A 24,531-nucleotide genomic window follows, 5' to 3' on the forward strand; every position below is an offset into this window, starting at 1 on the left:
ACCATGATGCTGAGCCCGTAAATGAGAGTCTGTTACCACTATTAATAGCTATTCTGCTCGGGCCCTACACATAACGTTATATCTAAACCTCTCTACAGTTTTATGGGTAGGAGTTATAATCTCCTTTTTACAAATGGGGAATTTGAGGCTCAGAAAGGCTAATCGTTACAGGTGTCTCTCTGTCGCCAAAGACAGTTCTACTTCCACTATACTTAAAGCCTCTGGAGAACGACTTGCAGGCTGAGAGAAAGAGATCTATCTTAAATGAGGGAAGAAATGCACGTTTCATTGCCTGGTCTGGGTAGCCTTTCCGGTGTGGGAGTGGGAGGTGGGAAGGTTTTAGATTCACAGGTCCTTAGATTGAAGGGACTCTGGAGGAACACCACATACCACCCCCGCATTAGCTAATGGGGAAACCATATCTAGAGATTGTATCCATGCCAGAAAAGGCAGAACAAAGACCACCCCAGTCTCCTGGCTTCTAGGATAAGATGTTCTTCCACCACCCACCATTTAAAAATAAAAAATTCTGAAATGTTTTTAAAAGAAAAGCACAGAGTAAACACTTAACGCACCCACTATCCAGAACGAACAGATTTATGAATGAAAGAAACAGAGCATTACAGATAAAGCAGATGTCCCCTATTCTCAGTTCCACTCTACTACCACCTTCAGGGAGGCAACCAGGATCATGAATTTGATATGTATCTTGCCAATCTAGGTTTCTAAACTTAAACTATTACTATGTATTATAAACAATATGTAGAATGGTTTGGGGTATTTGAAGTCTTATAAGAATGCTATTTTGTGTATTGATCTGCAACTTGATTTTTTCACCAAATTCTATGTTTTTGAGAGCTATCCACATTGATAAATATAGCTAGACTTTATCAAATAGATTTGCCACAAATTATCTGGGAATTCCAATAGTGATGGATGTTTAGGTTGTTTCCCATTTTTCACCGTTATAAACACTACTATACAGTCTTCTCAATATCTTTTCCCAGTTTCTCCTTTTAATTAATCTCAAATTGTCTTATTTGTATGAACAGAGCTCGCAACTGGTGATTCACATGCTACTTTTTTTTTTTTTCAAATTGGTTGCTAATGGCTAAAATTGAAAGAATAAAAAAAAGGATCTGTGGCATCCCATGAATTCATGGGAAGATCTGACTACATTAGATCTGCGTTGTAGCCTGGCAACAATGGTTCAAGCTGAAAAGCATCTGCCTCCTTTACATCAGTTCAAGTAATATCTAGTCTTTCTTTATCTTTAGTACCCAACTGAGCCCTGTAGCATTTGTGTTTACAACCTGCAACATGATGTAGGGACACAGGAAAGCACCCTTCTAAATGTACATATTTCAGGTATTCAGAAATAGGTATTCAGATTTTGAATACCTATTTGAAGTCCCTATTTTAGCCACACCCTGTGATAGGAGGTCAGGATGCATCTATCAACAAAAGGTATAAGAGCTTTATAGTCAGAGACTTTATATTCCTGATATAAGAGACTGACAAATTAGTATGCAAATAAAATAGTTTTCATTTAGTCAGATAAGAGTCCGAAATAACAGCTTCAGTTCAAAAGTAGTTTGTACTGAAGGAGAAGTATCAGGGAAGGCCTTCCCGAAAATGCAACTTTGAAGTAGAGATATGAATGAAGTGCATGAGCCAGCCGTGGAATGATCTGAGGGAAAGGAGTCCTTGAGTGCCAGGCACGGTGGCTTTTGCCTGTAATCCAGCACTTTGGGAGGCTGAGGCAGACAAATAGCTTGAACCCAGGAGTTGGAGACCAGCCTGGGCAACATAGCAAAACCCCATTTTTACAAGAAATGCAAAAATTAGCTGGGCGTGGTGATACAGGCCTGTAGTCCCAGCTACTTGGGAGGCTGAGGTGGGAGGATCATCTGAACCCAGGAGGTCAAGGCTGCAGTGAGCTATGATCATGTCACTGTGCTCCAGCCTGGGTTACAAAATGAGACCCTATCTCAAAAAAAGAAGAAGAAGAAGAAGAGCATCCTTGAATAAAACATACGGCTAAAATGCAGGCCATTAGGCAAAATGAACTTCAACATGTTTGAGGAAGCAGAGGGTTAGTGTGGTGACATGTACTGAGCTAGGGACCGAGTGACGCAAGATAGAGTTGTCGTAGAGGTACAATTTCAAGTGTGATTTCTTTTATCTAAAATCTAGAGTCCCTCCCTGAAAGAAATGATCTTTCAGGTTTTCTGTATTTTCCTTTAATTCCATTAAACTGTAAACATCCCTTCTTTGGATTAACTGTTAAATGTATACCTTGAATAAATTACTCCAATCAGATACTTTCTTCCTGAGGATTATGTTTAGAGGATGGGAGCTTTGATTAACAAGACCCTTCCCCTGCCTCCCAGCACTCATACATTGTATAGCATAGGTAGGTAAGGAGGAGTACCGCTGGCGAATTTCCTAGTACAGGCAGTGGAGAGCCATTGAGAGAAAAAATCTGCTGGGGCCCCAGAAATCTCTATTTTAAAAAAATATTCGTGTTATGGAAAATTTGAAACATATATACTGAGGAAGACAGAAAAATATAATGAATCCCTCATCCAGCCATTAACCCCTGGTCAGTGATATCAATCAAATACTTGTTATCAGTGATGTTGACTCTGACCCTTTGTGGAATGAAATTTTTGTTGCTTTTTTTTAGGGTGCTATGAAGATAAGAAAAGAAACAGAGATTTCAAAAGAAAATTATAACTGAATTTATACTTACTAATTTTTGGTATCATCTCAGGTAATTCACATGGACACACATCAACACACCCACAAGTGCAGCTAGAAGTACATCACCCAGAAACTGTCATTGTCCTTGTACATTGTATATACAATGCAATCATTTCATACTGTGGCCAGAAAACTGTGATTTCTGTCTTGCAAAGCTGTATGTAGTAGATAATGTGATAACCTGTAATATTGATCTGAAAAATATGTATTCAGATGAAACCTGTAAAAAAAAATGCCCCTCTTCCGACATTTTTCAGTCTCTAGTATTATGTTGAAGTAAATCTCAGATATAATTTAATCCCTAATATTTTAATATGGATTGCTAAAAGATTAAAACTTTTAAAGACTTCACCACAATGCCTTTATGATTCCTAAGCAGCAACAAATGGTTAATGTTATTAAATATTCAGTAAGTATTCAAATTTCCATTCAAATCGGAAGTGTGATAACTTTTTTCACATTTTACTTGAGTCAAGAACCTCTCTTTCTGTAAGGTCCTCAGGTGATGAATGGGTTTGGAAGCCTCTCTTGTACAGCCTCATTTGTTGAGCTACAAACATGCATTGTCCTTTCCCTTCAGAAAGTTAGGGTGCTGTGAAAGCAGGAGTCCCCAACCTCCAGCTGTAGACTGGGACTAGTCCGTGGCTTGTTAGGAACTGGGCCACACAGCAGGAGTTGAGTGGCCAGTGAGTGAGCATTACCATAACCTAAGCTCCCACCTACTGTCAGATCAGCGGTGGCATGAGATTCTCACAGGAGCCGGAGCCCTAGGGTGAACTGCGCATGTAGGTGGGCAGCGCTCCTTATGAGAATCTAACTAAAGCCTGATGGTCTCAGGTGAAACAGTTTCAGTTTCATCCCCAGAACACCCCCACCCAATCCATGAAAAAATTGTCTTCCACAAAGCCCATCCCTGGTGCCAAAAAGGTTGGGGACTGCCGCTCTAAAGGGGAAGGAAGGTATCACAAAGCAAATGGATATTCTACCTCAGTGCCTGAAGCACAATCATTCCTGTGTTGTCCTTTGTGATTCTTATAGGGAAGAGATGTTTTTTTGTTTGTTCTTTGTTTTTGTTTGTTTTTACCCAGAAGCCATTCCATCATTTTCTAAGTGTGTCTCCACCTCCATTTCCCCTGATGCCAGAATGTCTTGGCCAAGATAGTCACTGCTTAATGCCTCTTTGCATGCCTGGCTCAGGAAACAGCTAAGAAAAAAAAGATAAGAAGTCATAAAGCAGAAACGAGCTTGGCATGTTCACGGAACTGAAAGAATGCCAGCGTAGTGGTCTGGAGTGCAGGGGGACAAGGAGAGGTAGTATGAAATGAAGTCCCCAAGGTTGCCAGAGGGTCAGGTCAGGAAGGGTTTTTTAAACCAATATAAGAAATCTCTGTTTTTTTTTCCCCTCAGCACAGCAACAGGCATTGGAGAGTTTTAAGGCATGACATGGTCTAAGTTACATTTTTAAAAGATTGTTCTATAGAAGAATGGAAACAGGAAGGCCAGTTAAGAGAAATAGCCCACAGTGTGGTGTTATATAGGCTTGCTTTACAACTCAGACCTGAAAAGATAAGTTTTTTCAAAAGCCATGCTGTACTATGACTACTATTATAAAACTTGGTAAGATTCCTTCTTTGAGGCACCCTCTAAAAAAGGTGCCAAGAGATTGGATCTGAGCTGTCCAGCACTGATGGCCTTCGGAGAGCTATGCTATTGTAGATGAGCGAGCCTTCTGGGAACTGTTAAGAGTGAAAGGAAGAACCACTTGGTGAAGAGCTGTGAGCCACCATTTCTGGAGGAGCGTGGTATGGTGTCATGGAACGTGCACCAGACCAGGAGTTGGGGGAAACCCAGTTTCTTGTCTACTCTAGGCTGTACACTTTTTTTGTTTTGTTTTGTTTTGAGACAGAGTCTCACCCTGTTGCCAGGCTGGAGTGGAGTGGCAGGATCTTGGCTCACTACAACCTCCACCTCCTGGGTTCAAGTGATTCTCGTGCCTCAGCCTCCTGAGTAGGTGGGATTACAGGCAGGCGCCACCACACCCAGCTAACTTTTGTATTTTTAGTAGAGATGGGGTTTTACCATGTTGGCCAGGAAGGTCTTGATCTCCTGACCTCGTGATCCGCCTGCCTCGGCCTCCCAAAGTGCTGGGATTTCAGGCATGAGCCACCGTGCCCAGCCTCTAGGTTGTACATCTTAAGCATTAGTGAGAGACCCAAAAATGAACACAGAGGCTTTTTTTTTTTTTTTGAGGCGGAGTTTCATTCTTGTTGCCCAGGCTGGAGGGCAATGGCTCGATCTCGACTCACTGCAACCTCTGCCTCCTGGGTTCAAGTGATTCTCCTGCCTCAGCCACTTGAGTAGCTGGGATTATAGGCATGCGCCACCATGCCCGGCTAATTTTGTATTTCTAGTAGAGATGGAGTTTCACCATGTTGGCCAGGCTGGTCATGAACTCCTGACCTCAGCTGTTCTGCCCACCTTAGCCTCCCAAAGTGTTGGGATTACAGGTGTGAGCCATTGCGCCCAGCCGAGGCTCTTACCATTTTTAGTATTTTGTTGTTGTTGTTGTTGTTAATGGCTTTGGAAAAACAAGGGGCAAAAACAGACCTTAAAAGTTATATGGGCCAGGTGCAGTGGCTCATACCTGTAATCCCAGCACTTTGGGAGGCTGAGGCAGGTGGATCACGAGGTCAAGGGATTGAGACCATCCTAGCCAACAGGTAAAACCTTGTCTCTACTAAAAATACAAAAATTAGCTGGGTGTGGTGGCACGTGCCTGTAGTCCTGGCTACTCGGAAGGCTGAGGCAGGAGATCGCTTGAACATGGGAGGTGGAGATCGCAGCCCTGCACTCCAGCCTGGTGACAGAGCGAGACTCCGTCTCAAAAAAAAAAAAAAAAAAAAAAGTTATGTGGACAGACATTTACAAGATTCCTACATATATGGTTTTTTATAAACTTGCTTTCATCATTAGGCTATAACTTTCTTGAGGGCAAATATGTTTTATTTGATTTTTGTAGCCTAAGCACATTGCAAAGAACGTGACATAAAGTAGGTGCTCAATAAATGAGGTAGGAATGAATGAAACTTCCCAATTTTATTTCTAAAAGTAAAGTGATTCCAGCAGCCCTTCTTTAAACCAAAGTAGGCCCAGTCATAATGCTAATCAGATGGCATCACTACCGCCCAGGCAAGTGCTCTTTTTTCCTTAGCAGAGCAGTTCTGGCTACACCAGCCTTTCTGCCAAGTGGTTTGAAGAAGGAACCCATCCTAAAGCTTAGGGGAATCATTGACTGATTGGTTCTTTAAAAAAAAACCTTAATATTTGGGATGGTTTCAGGTTATGATTCTACAAAATTTACTTTTAATCCAGTTTCAAGTTCAGACTTCCTTTTTAAGGCCAAGAGTAAACAGGATTAAGGGACGGTTATCAGCAAGACAGATTCTTGGTTCTTGTCATAGGAACACTCCAGCTTTAGAAGGTTTGTGTTACAGACTTAACCAGAAAGCAAAGGATATGGGTCAGCAAACTGGCCGTAGTGCGTTACAACCCTTCCTTCAGTTTTATCTCTTTTTGTTGAATTTTAGTCCAAATTCAGCAATATTATCATGGAGAACCACAAGACTGCTAAGAAATATGTATAGAGATAGCTTACAGTATAGCAGAGGAAGAGGAAGGAAGGAAGGCGAGAAAGAAGAAAGAAGGAAAAGAAAGAGAGGGAAGGAGGAAGGGAAGCAAAGGAAAGGTTTCCATAACACTTCGTTTATATCTCTGTTTTAAAGTGTTTATTTAAAACCCAAACTGCTACCACTCTGAAATTTAAGAAATTGGCGTAATTTCTGTCAGTGGGGAAATATTAAATATAGGGCTAAGAGAAGGGATGAGACTCTAGGTAGAAGACCCATTGTGTTGTCTGATAGTCGGATGTGCATAGGTGGGCAGGAGGCTGAGTTTAAGGATACGAGATTGAGAACGTTGAATTATTCTGTATAATAAAGTTGGAAGAATTGTTCAGTGGGGTGAGTTTGGGGGTTGGGATTATTGCTAAGAGATAGCCAAAAAGAAAGAGGTCGGGGGCAGAGGGAGAAAGGCCTGTCAAAGTGGTAGGAAGGAAGAAGACTTTAAAAAGAGAAAGTCTATTATTCAATCTGCAATTGTTAATGTTACTGTAAATGGACACGCCAACACACACACATACACACACACATGCACACGCATCCCGCATGCTCTCAGACACCAAAATAAATCCCCTCTAAGTTCACAGCTTGTCATGAATGAATCATTATGATAATCAAAGAAAAGGGGTTGTGTGCCACATCTTTGGGGGATTTCGTGAAGATTGAAGATGAAATGTGTGTAACAATAAGGAAGTCCAAAAACTGAACTGTGTCAGATGAAGCAGGAGCTTAGACTAAGTCCAAGTTGAATGGGAAAATGACAAATCACTCAAAGGAAGGAAGTAGGTCATATACATCTTTATATTCTCAAAGGTTAGCATAGTGTCTGGCATGTAACAGAAACTTAGCAAATGTTCATTAAATGAATGAATAAATGAGGAAAAAGTAGATTCATATGATAGCAAGTGACAGAATGGCATTATTGAATCAAGTGTCAACCTAACTCACATTTCTTATTCCAGAACTGGAAATCAGGTTCATCTTAGTCATACCTGCCTCTGATCTCCAGGTGGCAGTATTTTATCATATTAAATTGTTTTGAGACAACAGATTCCGTTTACTTTTTGAGAAAGGAGAACATAAATGCATTTAAAATAAAAATTCAGTTCTGTAGCTCATTTCTATAATTGTACAGAACTAAGTAAGAGATAGAATATGATTACATGAGATTATAGATTTATCCCATGAGATTATAGATTTATCCCCCAATTTCATTATAAATGAGAATTATTGGTGGTTCCTGAATTCAACCACTTTCCTAAACCTTGAAGGTAAATACATATTGGTGTGCTTTGTTTACAAAATGTATGTATTTCTTCAAAGTATGAAAAGCTGTGTGTGTGAGAGAGAGAGAGAGGAGAGAGAGAGACACAGACAGAAAGAGACAGAGAGCAGTAATATGTTTAGAAGTAATTCACTTCCAGGCCAACCGTGGTGGCTCATTCCTGTAATCCTAGCATTTTGCAAGGCTGAGATGGAAGGATTGCTTGAGCCCAGGATTTCAAGATCAACCTGGGCAACACAGTGAGACCCTGACTCTGTTTTTTTTTTTCTTAAAGAAGTAATTTACTTCTACGAACAGGATAACCAGATTAAGTAGAATGGCCTGTCAAATATAAATTTCAGATAAACAAGGAATACTTTATTCATATAAGTATGTCTCCTGCAATATTTAGTGCATACACTAAAAAAGTATTCCTTATTTTTCTGAAATTCAGATTTAACTGGGAGATCTATAATTTTCTTAGCTAAATCTGGCAACCTTACCAACAAATATTCTGTTGTTACTGTTGATTCCAAAATGAACATCAAGGGAGACCCCACTTCTACCAAAAATAAAAAATTTAGCCCGGCACAGTGGTGTGCACCTGTAGTTACAGCTATTTGGGAGGCTGAAGCAGAAGGATTGCTTGAGCCCAGGGGTTCAAAGTGGTACTGCACCACGATGGTGCCATCGCACTCCAGCCGAGGCTATAGAATGAGACTCTATCTCTAAATAAATAAATAAAACAAAACAGAACTTCAAGTCTGCAAGGCAAAAAATTGTGTTTCCTTATTTGGAGAGATAAAAAGAAAGTAACAGGCAGGGATGGCTTTCTTGTGAGTCTAACTTGATTGCTCTTTGTACTCTACCCATTGGGAGTCAAGCACCTTAGCTGAGTAACTTATCTTTGGGAAACTGAGCTCTCTAGCAAGTGCAGATGGTAAAGCCTAATTATTTTACATAAATGCTGTGTTTTACAGCACCTGTGAGACTGGTTGCAAAAGCCAGACCCTGTGAACAATCGAAAATATCCCAGGCCCCTTCACCCTCTGATTTATATTTTCCAGGAGTACCTGATCCATAGCAGCTATGAAAACAGAAATAGATGAATTGCTTAGGAAATAAATTCCCTTTCAAAAAAGTAAAGGATTTTCTGGTAAATAAAATGAGATATAGATTTATACACATTTAGATATTTAATATAAACATTCTATCTTCCAGGTAAACTGTGCTTCAAAATTTCATTTGTAAATAAACTTCTGAACTCAAATAAATTTTCCATAGAAACAGTATTATGAGCGGCAGTCAGGTCTTTTGGTTACCCAGTAAAGGTATATAATTAGTTGATTATATGACTGAAACACTGCATTTGCAGTTAAAAATATGGTTTTTTTTTTTTTTAAGATTGTAATAGTATTTTTTAAGAGTAAAAATTTAAAAAGCTTTTTTTTTTTTCTTTGAGACAGAGTCTCACTCTCTCTCCCAGGCTAGAGTGCAGTGGTGTCATCTGGGCTCACTACAACCTCTGCCTCCTGGATTCAAGCAATTCTCATGCCACAGCCTCCCAAGTAGCTGGGACTACAGGCGCACGCCAACATGTCTGGCTAATTTTTGTATTTTTAGTAGAAACGGGGTTTCACCATGCTGGCCAGGCTGGTCTTGAACTCCAGACCTCAAGTGATCCACTTGCCTCGGCCTCCCAAAGTGCTGGGATTGCAGGTGTGAGCCACCACGTCCATCCATTGAAAAGCTTTTTAAATATTGAATGTTCGTGTTTGCAAAAATATCAATAACCTATGTTTATTTTGCTCTTGCCTTATTCCTGACAATTCTAAGTGATTATATGAATTAACCCTTTTAATTCATATAACCCTAGGAGGCAGATTCCATTATGATCCCTCTTTACAGATAAGGAAATTGGGGCAAAGATTAAATAGCTGCTCCAAATTATACAGCTACTGAGTAGTGGAACTGGGATTTGGATCAACCACAGGCACATTAACCACTGTACACCACAGTTTCATTAGCTTAGGATAAAGAAGGACCTGAACCATCTGAGAAGATTGTTAAGGGGACATCTGATCACCATCTGATCACCATGGTATTGTTCTCTGAGCCTAGAACGGTTCAAGGTAAATGGCTGGTCTTTCCCTTAATTTAGGTATATGATGAATAGTACTTTTGTGCTTGTCAACTGTAATGGAGTTGTTTTGGAGTTTATAAATGGAACAAAGGCTGTCAGAAAAAGAAAGATTTACTTGAGTAACTGGATAATGGTTAATAAAGGGTGGAAGAGGATTAATGAGTACATGCTTGTGGGGTGTGAGAAAGATATTGCTGGGGTGGAAATAACTGAGCTGAGACCTGAAAAGAAAAAAGAGGGAAGAATTTGACTTTACATAATTATTTACATGAAAAGGGAGGGGAAAATGAGAGGGATAGTGCCCTGTATTATGGTTTGTTCTCACTTGTTTAGATGTATAATAACCCACTGTGGTTCATGTACCACAGCTATGGCAATAGTGGATTTACCAGGGGCCCCTACTCCAAATGATAGTCTAATGTCCTTAAGAAAGCGTCCAATTTTGACCTCAAAGTAGTTGTCTTTGGGCATCCCCTCCACCCTCTTTCCTATCCCAGAGCATTAGATATGAGGTCATGAGAGTGAAGGGGAAAGAGTCCTGGATTTATTGTTGGGGAAACAGAGTTCCAACCTGCTACCTAACTAGTTCTCCTTTTGTGAGTTGAAGTCTTTGAGCCCCTCTTTCCTAAGGTGTGAAAACAGGCATGATTTTACCCACTTCATGGTTTTGTTGTAAGCATTAGGGGAGGTGCTGTATGTGAGAGCATTGAATAGAAAACATGACTGGGGGGTCAGGAGGGGCAAGGGTGACCCTTCCTGTGATCCATACTCATCTGTGGCCATGATAGGGGCCTCTCTCACTTCACCACCAGTAACTGTTGACCAAGGGAAGGATCTAGGTGTTTATTTACCATCTACTATGTATGCTGTAGAATGTTAATGTTAGCCAGGAGCTTGGGTTCAGAGATGGGCTGCCTGGGTTCAAATCCTAGTTCTAGCTGTGTAATTTTGGGCACATAATTTGAACTCTCAGAACCCCCTTTCTTTCCTGTGAAGCTGGAGTCCTAATGAGACCTTCCTCAGAGGTTAGCTGTGAGGTAGGAGACAGTCAGTTCACAGTCTATTGGGAGAGACAGGTTTGTAAACAAGCAATCACAATGCACCACGTGGTAAAGTGCAGTCATGGAGATAGGAATAAAATGCTTTGGTAGCATGGGGAGGGGGACAGGTGGAAGGGGAGACTAACCTGGCATAAAGGTTCAATGAGAGACATGAGGCGTGTGTGTGTGTGTGTGTGTGTGTGTGTGTGTGTTCGTATGTATATATAGACACATACACCTGTTTGGCCAAACAAAACCGTTCCTGTCTTCAGGCCTAAGGAGGAAGCTAAGCTAGCTGACCAGGTACTTTATGCCTGGGCTCTGTGATCTCCACAGCCGCTTACTCTGCCCCCACTTGCTATTCTCTGTCTTTGGAGGCACTTACATGACGGTTTTTGAACATTCTGTTCCCCGATGTAGAATGCTCTTCCATGTCTAAACACCTCCAGAGCTCAACAGAGATAGCAAAAAATATCAAGAGTATAAGAATAGCCAAATAAACAATACACATAATTTCAGCAGTTTAAAGTTAATAAATACCCATGATTTACATGCACAGTCTCATCTATGCCTTTTTAGTTTTTCTTCTTTTTTTTTTTTTGAGACAGAGTCTCCCTTTGTTGTCCAGGCTGGAGTGCAGTAGCGCGATCTTAGCTCACTGCAACCTCCACATTCCGGGTTCAAGTGATTCTCCTGCCTCAGTCTCCTGAGTAGCTGGGATTGCAGGTGCCCGCCACCATGCCCGGCTACCATCTAAGCCTTTTTAAAACCTTAGAAGACAAGTACTGTATTTAATCCTATTTTAAAGTGAGGATTATTGAAGGTAAAATCTACTAACTAGCCTTTTGTAAGTCACACAACCGGCCAGTCGTACAGCTAGGATTTTTGCCTAGCTCTGGCTAATCCTAGAGCTTGCCTCTTAACTTCTGTTGTCTCTCAAAATTAATTCCTTGGGCTGGGCATGGTGGCGCATGCCTGTAATCCCAGCACTTTGGGAGGCCGAGGCTGGCAGAACACATGAGGTCAGGAGTTTGAGACCAGCCTGGCCAACATGGCAAAACCCTGTCTCTACTGAAAATACAAAAATTAGCCAGGCATGATGGTACATGCCCATAGTCCCTGCTACTCAGGAGGCTGAGGCAGGAGAATCACTTGAGCCTGGGAGGTGGAGGTTGCAGTGAGCTGAGATCATACCACTGCACTCCAGCCTGAGTGACAGGGCAAGACTCGGTCTCAAAAAAAGAAAAAGACTGGGCACAGTGACTCACACCTGTAATTCCAGCACTTTGAGAGGCCAAGGTGGGTGGATCACCTGAGGGCAGGAGTTCGAGACCAGGCTGACCAACATGGAAAAACCTCATCTCTACTAAAAATACAAAATTAGGCGGGCATGGTGGCGCATGCATGTAATCCCAGCTACTCAGGATGCTGAGGCAGGAGAATCGCTTGAACCTGGGAGGCGGAGGTTACGGTGAGCTGAGATTGTGCCGTTGCACTCTAGCCTGGGCAACAAGAGCAAAATTCCATCTCAAAAAAAAAAAAAATTAACTCCTTAGTAAAGTAATTCTGCAACTTAAATATTAAAAACAAAAATTGTCCTTATATGTAATCTATTAGTTTTATTGCCTCTCTTATTACAATACCCATCATAGGCCGGGCGCGGTGGCTCAAGCCTGTAATCCCAGCACTTTGGGAGGCCGAGACAGGCGGATCACGAGGTCAGCAGATCGAGACCATCCTGGCTAACATGGTGAAACCCCGTCTCTACTAAAAAATACAAAAAACTAGCTGGGCGAGGTGGCGGGCGCCTGTAGTCCCAGCTACTTGGGAGGCTGAGGCAGGAGAATGGCGTGAACCCGGGAGGCGGAGCTTGCAGTGAGCTGAGATCTGGCCACTGCACTCCAGCCTGGGCGACAGAGCGAGACTCCGTCTCAAAAAAAAAAAAAAAAAGAAAAAAAAAAATACCCATCATAATATTTTTACTTTTATTTTTCTAAATTGCAAAAGTAAAGTTTATTATAGAGAGTTAGAAAATATAAATAACCAATATAACAAGAGCAAGGAAATTGTTATCCAAAATTTCACATTCTAAATGGAAAAACCCCAATTTTAATCAATAGGGTACATACTGTATGATTTCATTTATATGACATCCTAGAAAAGGCCAAAACTGTAGGGGAAGAAACAGTGGTTGCCAGGATCTGGGCTACCCAAAGCATCAGGGCTAATGGGAATGTCCTATATGTTGATTGTGGTGGTAGTTACATGAGTGTACATTTTATTAAAATTAATAGAACTGTACACTAAAAATAGTACATTTTATTATATATAAATTATAACTCAATAAACCTGACTGAAAAGCACTAACACCTTGCCATATATCTTTCTACTTCCACACTTTTTCCTATGCATATATAGTACATATATATCCTTTTATTTTTTAGAGATGGAGTCTCACTCTGTCACCCAGACTGGAGTGCAGTGGTGTGATCTTGGCTCACTGCAACCTCCGCCTCCTGGGTTCAAGTGATTGTCACACCTCAGTCTCCCTAGCAGCTGGGATTACAGTCACTCACCACCACGCCTGGCTGATTTTTGTATTTTTAGTAGAGATGGGATTTCACCATGTTAGCCAGACTGTTCTCGCCCACCTCAGCCTCCCAAAGTGCTGGGGATTACAGGCATGAGCCACTGCACTCGGCCAGTAAATATATATCTTCTAAAAATAGTTTACACTATATTGTTTTCCATTAAATATACTTTGGTTTTTAAAGCATTTCTAGACTTATAGGAAAATTGCAAAGACAGTACGGGGGTCCCATATTCATTCCACCACATTATTAACATGTTACATTAGTATGATACATTTGTTACAATTAATGAACCAATATTGATGCATTGTTAACTGAAATCTGTAAATTATTGTGATTCCTTAGTGTTTACCTCATGTTATTTTTGTTTTAGAATCCCATCCAGGATACCACATTACTTTTTGTTGTCATATCCTTCTTAGAGACCTCTTGGTTGTGACAGTTTCTAGACTTTCCTGTGTTGATGACTGATATGATTTGGCTCTGTGTCCCCCTCCAAATCTCATCTCGAATTGAAATCCCCACGTGTCAAGGGAGGGAAGTGATTGGATTATGGGGTTGATTTCCCCCATGCTGTTCTCATGATAATGAGTGAATTCTCAGGAGATCTGATGGTTTTATAAATGGTAGTTTTTCCTGAACTGTCACACTCACTCCCTCCTGCTGCCTTGTGAAGAAGGTGCCTGCTTCCACTTCGGCCACAATTGTAAGTTTTCTGAGGCCTCCCCAGCCATGTGGAATTGGGAATCCATTAAACCTATTTCCTTTATAAATTACCCAGTCTGAGGTATTTCTTTATAGCAGTGTGAAAACAGACTAATTACAGAGAACTTGGAAACTTTGAAGAGAGCTGGTCAGGGATATTGTAGGATGCCCCTTCACTGGAATTGACTTTTGTGATGTTTTTCCCATAGTTAGACTAGGGCGATAGGTTTTAGGGAGGAAGACCACAGAGGTAAAGTACCATTTTTATCACATCTATTTTATGTTTTGTAACCTTTTTGCACTCAAATATGTGTCAAAAGCATATTTTTTACTTGATACATATAAATCTATAGCCTTCTTGATGGTGATAATTATATTATGTTATATGGATGTAGCATGTAATCACCTATTACTGGACACTTAGGGATTCACTGTGGCGTTTTCACTATTACAACAAATGCTACAGTAGATACATTTGTGCAAACATCTTTGCAAATTTGTCCAATAAATATTATTATGTTTAGACATAGGTTCTCACTTTATTGCCCTGGCTGGAACGCAGTAGTGTGATCAAAACCCACTGTGGCCTTGAGCTGCTGGGCTCAACTAATCCTCCTTCCTCAGTCACCTAACTGGGCCTACAGGTGCACCCCACCATGCCTGGCTGCTTTTTAAAATATGTTTTGTAGAGATGGGGTCTTGCTGTATTGCCCATGATGGTCACAATTGTCTGATTGTTTTTTTGTTTTGTTTTGTTTTGTGACAGAGTTAGTCTTGCTCTAATGCCCGGTGGAGTGCAGTGGTGTGATCTCAGCTCACTGCAAGCTCCGCCTCCTGGGTCATGCCATTCTCCCATCTCAGCCTCCCGAGTAGCTGGGACTACAGGTGCCCGCCTCCACGCCCGGCTAATTTTTTGTACTTTTTAGTAGAGGCAGGGTTTCATGGTGTTAGCCAGGATGGTCTCCATCTCCTGACCTTGTGATCTACCTGCCTCAGCCTCCCAAAGTGCTGGGATTACAGGCGTGAGTCACTGTGCTTGGCCTGATTGTTTTATTAGATAATCCTGAGTGATGTAGAGTGTCTGAAGCAAACTGCATTCACTTTTTTTTTTTTTTAAGGGCTTTTGGTAACATAGTACTAAGTTGTCCTCCAGAAAAATTGTTACCTATTCAGTGCTCTGTTTCCTCAAATTCTAGCTAATACTGGATATTGTTTTTCATTTCAACCTTTGCCAATTTTAGTAGAAAAATGTATTGTGTTGTATTGTATTTAATTGTTTCCCTATTGGTATCTTCTTCCAGATAGTGAGCTCCTAAAGGAAAAAGACTATATTCTATTCATTTTCAGATACCTAGAATCGAAGTTACTGTCTGAAAGAAATAGGCACTCAGCAGAAGGAAGAGAGAGAGCAAGGGAGAGAGGGAGGGCCTGAATCCAAGAGCAACTGTGTGAGCTGACAAGATAATTCATGCTAAGGAGAGAAAGGGTTTTCACCATTACTGGGTGCAATTGTATCTGTCTGGGCCAATGTGCCATATGTATTATGCAATCTGAAGGGGTGGCACTACTAGTGTGAGCTTCAGACCAGGTAGGAGAGAAATCTGCACTAGACCAAAAGAAGGTAAACAGGATCTTAGCGTTTTCCTCAAATAACAAGAACAATTACTACAGATTTGTTTGACCAATTCTGAAAGGGAGGATCACCTTACAGTCCCTTTAAGCTGTAATGCCATTCATGTATTCTCTATTACAGCTTTTTGGAACAATTAGGTAGGTACATTTATGATTTTCAGATCTTTTCCTGTTTTCCTTCTTTCTGTCAGTACCATCTTATATATGTCACCTTGCTTATTTTCAGTCATGGCTGCCAAAAATTTTATTTTTTTCTCCCTGCACACTTCCCCAATATTTTATTTATATATTTTCTTATAAAACCTTGACTTTCTCTTCTTCTACATGCTTTGAAGCTTTTCCTAAATCTTGATGTCAGTTATAAATTTACTATACCAATGAAGTGGTAAATGTTACTTTTTCAATTTATCACCGGAAGAATGATAAATCAAAACAGTATAGGAAAGGAAGATGTGTTCTTGGCCAGGCCCAGTGGCTCACACTTGTAATCCCAGCACTTTGGGAGGCTGAGGCAGGCAAGTCATCTGAGGTCAGGAGTTTGAGACCAGCCTGGCCAACATGGTAAAACCCAATCTCTACTAAAAATACAAAAAATTAGCCAGGTATGGTGGTGGGTACCTGTATTTCCAGCTACTTGGGAGGCCGAGGCAGGAGAATCACATGAACCCAGGGAGCAGAGGTTGCAGTGGGCCGAGATCACGCCATTGTACTCCAGCCTAGGCAACAAGAGTGAAACTCCATCTCAAAAAAAAAAAAAAGAAAGAAAGAAAAGAAAAAGGAAAAGGAATATGTGTTTTTATATTAAATATTTTAGTTTTATTTTCCAGTTTTGCAAGGTTGATTCATTTAGTAGGGTCTGAAAAAAGAAAAATGTTCTTGGAATGCTGATGGTAATTCAGTAATTGTTAAATTTTTCAATTTTCAATCGGAGATTTTCTCAAGCTGACTCTGTTTAGAGTACACTTCTTATCTAAGAATTCCCATAGTGCTTTACAGAGATTCCATGTCCCTGCTAGTTATCATTTACTGTCTCCCTGGAATGTGGGAGTGCCCTTACTATTCTTCCAGTCTGACCTAACAGAGACTAGGTCCCAATTTGTAAGACAGAATTTGTTTCCTGCTAAATAAAACAACATTTTATCATAAATTAGCAAAATGATTTAAAAAAAAAAGAGAGAGCATATTATACACTAGCACATGATAAAGAGAAATTCGAAGAGCCAGACATGTTTCTGGAGTAAAAAGTTCTGCAGTGTTAAAATTAATTTACGATCTTTTTATGGTCTATATTGAATCTCTCTAATTATTTATTTATTTATTTATTATTTTTATTTTTGAGACAGAGTCTTGCTCTGTCGCCCAGGCTAGAGTGCAGTGGTGTGATCTCAGCTCACTGCAACCTCCGCCTCCCGGGTTCAAGCGATTCTCCTGCCTCAGCCTCCTGAGTAGCTGGGATTACAGGTGCCCCGCCACTGCGCCCAGCTAATTTTTGTGTTTTTTAGTAGAGATGGATTTCACCATCTTAGCCAGGCTGGTCTCCAACTCCTGACCTCATGATCCACCTGCCTTGGCCTCCCAAAGTGCTGGGATTATAGGCATGAGCCACCGTGCCTGGCCTATTTATTTATTTTTTGATACGGGATCACACTCTGTCTCTCAGGCTGTAGTGCTATTGTGAGATCACCATCGACTTATATTTATCTTATAGAAATTAAAAATAAATTTGTTTCTTTGTTTTGCAGCTAGAAGAATTGAATTCTTCCATGTATCCTTTGCCAATTGGCAGTAGTGAAAAGTTTACAATTTATAATTTCTGATGAATAGTCTCAACCAAATTTTAGAAAGATGTTTTATTAGATATGGTGAAAAAAGACACGTAATATTATTCACTAGGGCCATCACTCTTACTCTTTGGTTTTTTTTTTTTTTTTATTTTAAGAGACAGGTCTCACTCAGTGGTCCAGGCTGGAGTGCAGTGGCATGATCATGGCTCAGTGCAGCTGCAACCTCCTAGGCTCAAGTGATCCTGTCACTTTAGCCTCCTGAGTAGCTGGGACCCTAGGTGCTGCCACCATGCCAGGCTGATTTTTTAATTCTTTGTAGAGACGGGGTCTCGCTGTGTTGCACAGGCTGGTCTCGAACTCCTGGCCTCAAGCAGTGCTCCTGCTTTGGCCTCCGAAAGTGCTGGAATTACTGCGTCCACGCTATAATGAATCTCTTAATAGCTAAATCTATTAGCAGAGGGAAGTAATTGATGGTACATTATTACATAAAAGAGAGCATTTATAGGATGGTGATAAAATTAAAACGAGCATTTCTTTGTGAAACAAACCATTGTTCCTGGTTGTTCATCAGGTAATTTATCATAAAATTATTTTTCCTTTATACACATGTGGAGTTATAGACATTTATGTTGAATACTTTAAAATTGTCTTTAGTTTTTTCTCATATTGCCTTAGTTTGTGGTAATTTAGAGTAATTAGAGTAATATGAGTAATTAGAGTAATTTCTCATATTGTCTTAGTTTGATTACTTAGAAATTATTCAGTACTTTCATTAAAACATTATTAATAGTATGATATTTGAAAAGGTAATATTCTCTATTGAAGTTAAATTATGTTCTCATAGCACATATTTTGTTGATCTGAATAAGTATGTTACTTGGCTAACAATGCCTAGACAACCTTACTATTAACTCTAGCAATCTAGGATGTAGAATTGTGTTGAGATAAGTAGAAGTCAAAAGAAATAAAAGGTGGGAATCAATGAAGAAATTAAACATCATTTAAATTATCAACGTGTCCACCTGAGACTGTAATTGAGAAGGAAAAAAGAGGATCAGAATTGAGTTTCAAGAAGCAGCCTCTTGCTTTTCCTATCTTTAAAGGATCAAACTTGATAAGGAATCTAGAGTGTTTCCTTGACAATCTGAGGGAAGGAACTGTGAGCTCATGGCCTACTCTGTCATGCTAGAGTTTAGGCATTTAATAATCCATTGATAATCATCAGGCATTTGGGTAAATGAAAATGAACATATCTGCCTGGATCCCATTACTTCATTTCAGATCTTAAATCTTTTGTAATAACCAGAACATTACAGCAACATTAAGCCTTTCATATATGAAGTGATGTATTTCAGTAAAGGGATTTCCTAGGCTCTTGGTGGAGTAGTATGCAGAATGACTTCAGCCTCCTCTAATGTTTGGATAAAACAAAACCTTCAAATGGAATAAGTTCTGCTGTTGTATAAATCAGTCAAGATTTTTTAAACAACTATATAAGCTCAAGATGGTGGAGGCAAAATCCCCCACATAAAACATTAAGAGAACAATAAGAAGTATTCTCTGCTCCTATAATCTGCTTCTATCATGTCTGTGCTCTGCTCAAAAACCTCCTGTCTTGAGCCAGAGTGTGGTACCATATGCCTGGACTCCCACCTACCTGGGAGGATGAGGTGGGAGAATTGCCTGAGCCAGGAGTTCGAGGCCAGCCTGGGTAATATAGTGAGACCTTGTCGCTAAAAATTAAGCAAACAGAAAACACCCTAAAAACTGTCCTGTCCATCCCTCTTTTTTAGAGAAGCATGTCCCCAAATCTGTGCTTGGAAGACATGTATTCTATAAGATAGTAACAGATCTTGCTGAAAAATAAATGCCTATGTAATTTTTCCAAAATATGTTTTTAAATCTATATATATAAGAAAAATTCTAAGCGCCTGTAAGAAGTAATTCACATGGGATAATTTGTTTTTAAGAAATGGAACTAACTTCTGTGCATCAAAAAACCACTTTTAAAAAGTTATAAGAGACAATTGGCTGGGAGCGGTGGCTCATGCCTATAATCCTAGCACTTTGGGAGGCCGAGCCAGGTGGATCACCTGAGGTCAGGAGTTTGAGACCAGCCTGGCCAACATGGTGAAACCCCGTCTCTACTGAAAATACAGAAATTAGCTGAGTGTAGTGGCGCGCGCCTATAATCACAGCTACTTGGGAGGCTGAGGCAGGAGAATCGCTTGAGCCCAGGAGGTGGAGGTTGCAGTGAGCCGAGATCAGATGTCGCTGCACTCCAGCCTGGGCGACAGAGTGAGACTCCATCTCAAAAAAAAAAAAAAAAAAATTATAAGAGACAGTAATAAACACTGTAGAAGATACATGCTGCACATAAAACTGATAAAATATTGATATCCAGAATATGTTAAAAATAATGGCAAAAAAATATGAGCAGGCAATTCACAGGGAAGAAAGTCAAAATGACCGATAAACACACAAAAGATGTTCAAACTCATTAGTAACTAGGTCAATGCAAATTAAAACTAAAATAAAATGCCGTGTCTTATATTGGCAAAAAATTAAGTCTGATACTGTTAAGTAATGTCGAGGTTAAACAGGAGTCACATACCTTGCAGGTGGGAATACAAAGAAGTACCACTTTGGAGAGTGGCTTGGTAATAACTACTAAATTAAAGATGTGCCTAATCCATGATACAGTAGTTCCACTTCTAGATAAACTCACATGTGCACAAGGAAATATATACAAAAATGTCCATCATGTCATTGTTTGTTAACAGCCAAAATGGGAAGCAATATACATGTCTAAATGTACCTAAACAGGAGAATGGGTATACTGTGAAATAGTCATTTGTTGATTCAATGAATATTTATTGAGCACCTGCAGTATGCTAGTGCTCTCTGAGTATTAGAAATATATCAGTAAACAAAATATCTGCCCTCGCAGAGTTTATGTGTTATTGATAGGGAAGAGGGAGTGACGGGTGGGTAGACAATTTAAGGCCAGCCGCAGTAGCTCATGCCTGTAATCCTAGCACTTTGGGAGGCCAAGGCAGGTAGATTGCTTGAGCTCGGGAGTTGGAGACCAGCCTGGGCAATATAGCAAGAGCCCACCTCTACCAAAAACATGCAAAAATTCACCAGGTGTGGTGGTATTCAGCTGTAATTCCAGCTATTTGGGAGGCTGAAGTGGGAGAATCATTGGAACCTGGGAGGTTAAGGCCTCAGTGAGTTGAGATCATGCCACTGCACTGCAGCCTGGGTGACAGAGCCAGACCCTGTCTCAAAAAAATAAAAATATGACTTATAAGATGGTGATGTGGTACGGAGAAAGAAAAAACAGAGAAGGAGGAAGAGAGAGCAGTTCTCGGTGGTAATGGAAGATCCCACTATGAAGGTGACATCTGAGCAGGACCTGGAGTGGTGAGGGATCAGCCATGCAGATAACGGGAAGAGCATTGGGGACCTAGGAAGCTGCACATACGAAGACTTTGAGACAGTAGGATTCCCGGCATGATTGAGAAAAAGCAAGGGGGCAGGTGCCTAGAGCCAGGTAGGCCTTAGCCCATTTTGAAGACCACTGCTGTAATCCATGGGGCAAACATTTATTGAGTGCTCACAATATGCCAGGCATCATTCTAAGCTTTTTTTTAAATACATATTTTTCTTTTATTTACTTTTTTTCACTGCAGACTTTGCCTCCCGGATTCAAGTGATTCTCCTGCTTCAGCCTCCCGAGTAGCTGGGACTACAGGCATGCGCTACCATGCCCAGCTAATTTTTTTCTTAGTAGAGATGGGGTTTCACCAGGTTGGCCAGGCTGGTCTTGAACTCGTGACCTCAGGTGATCTGCTCACCTCAGCCTCCCAAAGTGCTGGGATTACAGCCATGAGCCACTGCACCTGGCCTATATTTTTTCATTTGATGCTTATAGTCTTAGGGAGGCACTAGTATTTAGCCTCATATCATAGATGAGGAAACTGAGTCACAGAGAGAGTAACTCCTTCTAGATCAGTATACTGTGGTGTGCTGATTCAAATGCAACTGACTCCATAGGCAAATCTGTTAGTTACTGGTGAGCTGCCTCTTGCATTTGTTCTCTCTGGAGTGTTCCCCCTCTGCCGTTTATCTTTCCTACCACTCCAGGCTGTGCCTGGGGTCACCTACTGGCCCTGTCCACCCCCTAATCTCCCCCCGCCCCACTTTTTTTTTGAGGCAGGTTTCTCTCTGTCACCCAGGCTGGAGTGCAGTGGTGTGCTCACTGCAACCTCCATCTCCTGGGCCTCCATCTCTGTTTCAGCCTCCCAAGTGGCCGGGACTAAAGGTGGGTGCCACCACACCTGGCTAATTTTTGTATTTTAGTAGAGACAAGGTTTCACTTTGTCACCCAGGCTTGTCTCAAACTCGTGAACTCAAGCCATCAGCCTGCCTTGACTTCCCAAAGTGCTGGGATTATAGGTCTGAGCCACTGTGCCTGGCCTGTTTGTTTTGTTTTTGTTTTTTAAATATTTTCCATAGTTTTAAATTTGCCTTTGTGGTCAGGTGTGGTGGCTCAGGCCTGTAATCCAAGCAGTTTGGGAGGCTGAGGCAGGAGGATCACTTGAGCCCAGGAGTTTGAGATCAGTCTGTGCAACATAGTGCATCCTCGTTTCTACTAAAAATGAAAAAAAAAAAAAATAGCTGGATGTGGTGATGTGCACCTGTGATCCCAGCTACTTGGGAGGGAGGCTGAGGCAGGAGGATTGCTTAACCCCCGGAAGGTTGAGGCTACAGTGAGCTGTGATCTCACCACTGCACTCTAGCCTGGGCAATGGAGTGAGACCCTGTCTCAAAAAAAAAAAAATGCCTTTGCGTTCTGGTCATGGTAGAGTTTTTTGGTTTATTTGTTTGGTCTTGGATCAGAGAGATGGACTACACATACTTCTTGGTTTATGACACACTTTATCACTGTTTCATTTAAGGCACCACTGATTTGTTATAATTTTTTTTTTTTTGTATTTTCCAATATCCTCTTCCAGTTCTATTGTCCTATACCTACTCCCAATCTTGGGCTCCTGCTCTAGAATGTGATACCATTAATAACATATCCTTGAACATGTATATGTTTTTAAAATATATACATATAAAATACATGTTGATAGTGTTTTATATGTGCAACCTTTACATACTCATGAATTACACTGTGCTATAGATCTTGCTGTATTCTTTTTGTCTTTACTCAATGGTATCATTTTAAGGTGAATTCATGTTTTAGATGTACATGTATAGTATTTCATAATGTGGAATAAACTTCAGCATTTAACTTATTCATTCTAATGATGAACACATAGTTTACCACCAACTCCCATTAGTGATAGACAACATTGGTCTAAACATCCCTGCATATGCCTAGGCACCTCTGTGTGAGTTTCTTTGGGACAGGATCCTCAACCATGTTTGTGCTATGACTCCTTTAGCAGTCTGCAAAAACCAGATGGATCTTGATGGCTAATAGTGATATATTAAACTTAACCACTTAGTGAACATTCTTTATAATTGAGATCAAAAAGAACATGGTTTTTGTTTTTGTTTTTTGTTTTCTTGAAATGCAGTTTCACTCTTGTTGCCCAGGCTGGAGTGCAGTGGTGCGATCTCGGCTCACTGCAACCTCTGCCTCCCAAGTTCAAGTGATTCTCCTGCCTCAGCCTCCTGAGTAGCTGGGATTACAGGCCATGCGCCACCACGCCTAGCTAATTTTGAATTTTCTTTTTAGTAGAGACAGGGTTTCACCATGTTGGTCAGGCTGGTCTTGAACTCCTGACCTCAGGTGATCCACCTGCCTTGGCCTCCCAAAGTGCTGGGATTACAGGCATGAGCCACCGCGCCTGGCCCGAAAAGAACATGTTTCGAAGATCAAGTTATACATTGTGTGCCAGAGCTTGTACTGATCTTTTCTGTTAAAGTTCACCATTTAGTAAAACTCTTTCTCAAAATAACATTCTTAAAGGCATAAGATAAAGTATATAGAATTACAAAAGAAACTTATATTAATATACAGTAAATGTTTACTTTATTAATGAATTAATAACAAGATATCATCACTATGACAATGTCAAAGTAGTGATAGCCATAAGTAATAATGTAAAGTGAAAATATTTATGATTTCTGGCCGGGCGCGGTGGCTCAAGCCTGTAATCCCAGCACTTTGGGAGGCCGAGACGGGCAGATCACGAGGTCAGTAGATCGAGACCATCCTGGCTAACACGGTGAAACCCCGTCTCTACTAAAAATACAAAAACTAGCTGGGCGAGGTGGCGGGCGCCTGTAGTCCCAGCTACTCGGGAGGCTGAGGCAGGAGAATGGCGTAAACCCGGGAGGCGGAGCTTGCAGTGAGCTGAGATCTGGCCACTGCACTCCAGTCCGGGCGACAGAGCGAGACTCCGCCTCAAAAAAAAAAAAAAAAAAGAAGAAAGAAAGAAAATATTTATGATTTCTATTCATCACAATGTCAGTATTACTGTGGTTTATTGTCCACCTATATAATTAAAGAAAATGCTAAATTTCATTAGCACACATAGCTCTGCCTCTGGAAGGATTTTTTCCTTACTGCTCTCCTTTTGCACTATTCTTGGGTAGAGCTGTGTGTTCCAGCAGTCCATTCATGGCTCACAACAACATCTTGACTGAACCCATCTGATAACCAAGCCTAGGTCATATCTTCCCCCATCAGTTGGTCATAGGTGAGGCATTGTTGCAATAGAAATAGGAGACATGGGCCTGGGCGCGGTGGCTCACGCCTGTAATCCCAGCACTTTGAGAGGCTGGGATGGGTTGATCACCTGAGGTCAGAAGTTCGAGACAAGCCTGGCCAACATGGTGAAACCCCATCTCTACTAAAAATACAAACATTAGCTGGGTGTGGTGGTGGGCTCCTCAGCCTACTCAGG

Source organism: Trachypithecus francoisi, unplaced genomic scaffold (genome assembly GCF_009764315.1).
Source record: "Trachypithecus francoisi isolate TF-2019V2 unplaced genomic scaffold, Tfra_2.0 Lachesis_group15, whole genome shotgun sequence".
Taxonomy (NCBI): Eukaryota; Metazoa; Chordata; class Mammalia; order Primates; family Cercopithecidae; genus Trachypithecus; species Trachypithecus francoisi.